Below are 4,416 nucleotides of genomic sequence, written 5' to 3' on the forward strand. Positions count from 1 at the left end.
AAACTGGCAATATATTATGCTACAGATACCTTTTAATTTTAAGGGACTAAAAGAGTTAAAGACAAATCAACATTGTGTGGGTAAACAAAGACCCTTTCATAGCCCAATTTGGTTTGCCTACAAGGGAAGGCATTTTTTTGGAAGAGGTTTCCATAGATTTTGGTGTAGGTGAATTAAACTCCCCAAAAAATTTAACTGTATGTCCTTAGTTATTGATACAATGGATCATCATTTGCTTTTGGCCGTAGTAATCAAATCTCTTTTTGGTTTAATTCCAATTGGGGTATCAATGTAACATTAAATTTTTTTAATCTGCATGTCACTGTTAGCTAAGGACTTTGGTGGCAGGACATAGAGAAACCAACCAAGAATGAAGCAGGAAGTTCTCCCTCCTGGCTAGGCTTCCTGGTGCAGTCAAATGCTATGATGCCTACAGGGAGAGAAAAGTCATCTGTAACCTTGCACTGTACCAGACCTTGCAGTCCACTCTATCAGCCTTCCAGGAAAATGTACCCACCAGTGCCTGACTGTTATTCAGTGCCCAACTGCTTTCTATTTGTGTTTGTGACCTGCTACATAGGAAAGTCTTATCCCAGGAAAACATGTTCAAAATCCATGGATTTTGAGGGCACAGCCCTAGTAATCCTAGTTCCCTTTCTAATGGTCACGTTGTTAAATTGGCTTATACTACTTACATTTACACTGCATATATTATTACCACACTCAGCTTTGATCTCTGATGATTCTGTATGCTGTGTAATTAATGATCAATGCAGACATTCATGACTGGTCAAAGTGTGGAGAGTGAATGACTGAATTCTCAGGCATTAATGAGGTATCTGTATCAACCTCCCACCAAAGGATCAGGGTCCATCAGAAAGAGGGACTGGAGAGAACGTAAGGTCTAGAATATGGGGTGGATGGAGATGACATGATCTCTTCAGGACTTGACATGGCCATTGTTCGCAAGAGGTGACAGCAGCTGTAGTTACCAACAGAACATCTGCACAAACTCAAACCAGTCAAATTACACCATGAGAGTCATAAAATAGCTGAGGAGGTAAAGGTGTCTACTGGCAAGCTAGCAACATCAGTTTGATTCCTTGGGCTCACATGGTAGAATACAAGTATTGAATTTCATAAGTTGTCCTCTGAGGATTATATACACAGCTTTGTCCATGTGGCCCTGTTATCACCACTTGAGGTAATACAACATTTTTTTTGCCTTTCTGGCAACATTAAGAAAACATGGCAACACGGGCAGGGAGGGACTCCTGAGGACCGACACCAATTTTAGTGTCTATTGCCATTTGATGAATGATGAGGACAATATATTTACTCTTCGTTGGAAGGTTTCTGCAGTTCCCTATGTACTAGTGGATGGCACTCCTATGTATATGTAGATATTATTAATTGTACTCACTGTGTTATCTTTTACTTAATGAAACTAAAGAGGTCAGGAAGTTGGAAGAGAGACTTATTTGAATGTCCAAAGGGAAACAGAGGGACATAGTGATGGAAGATATGAAATTAATATGTTTCATAAAGTAATGGAAATTTCAATGACAAAACAATTATGAATAGCAAAAATAATGTTATATATGTTTATAATTTTCATTCATGTGTATATTGTACACTGCGTGTATTTTCTCCACTTCTATCCTCCTTTTCTTTCCCTTCTAGTTTTCTTTTTGTCTAAGAGACAACTTGACATATAAACCATAATACATTTGTATACACAATTGTATACAACTATGGAATGTGAAAGAACACTTATGAGACGCTCACATAATGTCTGTGTTTCAGAGATGGTTTTAATTAACACAGGAATCTCCAGTTGCATTCATTTTGCTAAGAGTGAAGTAAATTCCTTATTCCTTCTTGATGAAGAGTCTGCTGTGTTGTACATATAACCACGTCTTCTTGATACAATCCCATTAACAAACAAGTAGTTTATTTACATTAATTTAGCTATTTTAGATATTTCTGCATTAAACCTTGATGAGCAAATATTTCCAAATTTAGGTTTACTCATTTTGGTCAGTTTTTAGTATGTAAGATACCATTAATCAAATATTAACTATATGTATCTAAAATGAGGATGTAATCAGAACTTATAAGCATTTGAAAATTCCTGTCACCATCATCATCACAGCCACCATCTACAAATCAACCTGACAACCTCTTCACAAAGTAAATCAACTGTCCTAGGTCAAAAACTACTGAGAGCTTAGATCCTGATATTACAACCACGTCTACACATTGCTGAGGGAAGGGTTACGTGATGCATTTCCTCAGTCAGGGATGGGACTGGACCTCAGCATCCTGCTGCCTGACCCAGGTGTCCTCCATCTCCTTCTTCTCCAGCTGGACTAGGTCCTTATCTAAGAATTTCCCTGCTCATTAATATGCAAATCATGTGAGTCTATGGTTGTAAATACAGGGATGTCCACACCAACAACATGTGATCAGTGTCCTCTCCACAGTCCCTGAGCACACAGGTCCTCACCATGGGATGGAGCTGGATCATTGTCTTCCTCATCTCAGTTTCTACAGGTAAGGGACTCTCCAGTTACAAACCTGAAGAGGAGCCAGAGAATGAGGTGTAAGTGACACCGACTCTGCCATTTTCTCCACAGCTGTCCACTCCCAGGTCCAGCTGCAGCAGTCAGGGGCTGAGCTGGTGAAGCCTGGAACCTCAGTGAAGTTGTCTTGCAAGGCTTCAGGCGACACCTTCACTGAGTATGAAGTGCACTGGGTGAGCAGAAGCCTGGACAGGGCCTGGAGTGGATTGGAGCTGTCCATCCTTATATTGGTGCTACTGCCTATGCACAGAAGTTCCAGGGCAAGGCCACACTGACTGCAGACACATCCTCCAGCACAGCCTACATGGAGCTCAGCAGCCTGACATCTGAGGACTCTGCAATCTATTACTGTGCAAGACACAGTGTTGCAACCACATCCTGAGTGTGTCAGAAACCCTGGCAGAACAGGAAGCTGCCCTGGGACTGAGATGACAGATAACATCAGTCTGGAGACCTGCTCAGAAGTAAGCAATCTGAGAGTGCATTTGTCTGTCTCCTCCTCACAGACGTATATTGCTTTTGTCAACTTTGTAAAAGACAATTTAATATAAAGTGGTATTGATATAGGATGCCCCTAGAGTTTACTATATCTGGGGAAATCTTACCAGTGACTGCCTCCATTGACACAGATCTTGTTTAATAAAATAATAACAAAGGAAAGCTGTGATGATGAATTATGATGAAAATATATCTGGATTTTGAGTGATGAGAACTTTTGCACCAACAGCTGAGAATACAGTATGATACACAGTTGACTTTTCAATTCCAAATCACCTACTTCAGGGCAAATAAAAACTCCCTATGTCTTAAGTGGCTTCCAGGTATATTGTTGACTTTGGCTGTGTGGTCCAAAAGAAGTTCCAATATCTTAGAATGTAACAGATATTTATGTCAAGATGCACTGCTACACATGTGTAATTCCTGTAAGATATACAAATGTATTATTAAATTACCTTTCACACAACTCATTTATCAACTCAATGTTAATTTACGTAGGTTCTGAGATTATACCTCAGTCTCTTATCCCACATTTATTGCCTTCCGTGTCCAAGCTCTAAAGTACACAGACTTTACAGAACATGGACCTACATTGATCCTGCATCAACTCTTAACAGTGCATTGGATACCTGCTCTTCATGGTCATGCTGTAGATTATTACATTTTAAATAAATGTTTAACAACCAGCATGGAGAACAATTGATATTTGGTAAGCTCAAGGTTTTGATTCAGTGTGATGTCTCTTTATCTCAGTACACTAACTTTTAAGTTCCCCTAGCAGACATAGCCTCTCCTCCCCTTACAAATATGAGTGTCACATGGTTAATATTTATGCAAACATGTGGGAAATGCACTGTGGCAGGTATGAATCCCCTTGGCCAATTCTATGTTAGAGATTATGCAAACCCATGCTGAATATAATTTACTGCATGACATAGCAATGACGGTATAAAGTTTCCTCCTATGTTCTCTTCCTCTGTCACCTCCCATTCTCACCTCAGCCTCTGGGAATCAGAACAATGCTGTCCATGCCAGGATTTCCACCTTTTCATTCTCCATGTGTCTCAGGTCAGGCAGCGTTTGTCTTCCTGTTCCTGGACTATCTCACTTGCTGTCACTCACTCAGGTCCATTCAGTTTCACACACAGGACAGAGTTTTCCTCATCTCAAAACCACATCACAGTATTCTCACAGATTCTCTTTGCCATCCTTTCTTTGTCAATGACTTATTCCTCAAATACTGTGAATAATTTCTTCTGAATCATTTTATTGTATCTTCAATCATTTTATGAATCGATGAGATATCTTGATGATAGTGATCAGTCAATCATCC

The 4,416-nt window shown here is 39.8% G+C and overlaps 1 pseudogene; it reads left to right on the forward strand.

Annotated features, from left to right (window-relative positions):
• The first annotated feature begins 2,504 nt into the window (after positions 1–2,504).
• On the forward strand, positions 2,505–2,967 carry LOC113836067 (annotated as a pseudogene).
• Positions 2,968–4,416: the final 1,449 nt, after the last annotated feature.

Source organism: Cricetulus griseus, chromosome 5 (assembly GCF_003668045.3).
Source record: "Cricetulus griseus strain 17A/GY chromosome 5, alternate assembly CriGri-PICRH-1.0, whole genome shotgun sequence".
Taxonomy (NCBI): Eukaryota; Metazoa; Chordata; class Mammalia; order Rodentia; family Cricetidae; genus Cricetulus; species Cricetulus griseus.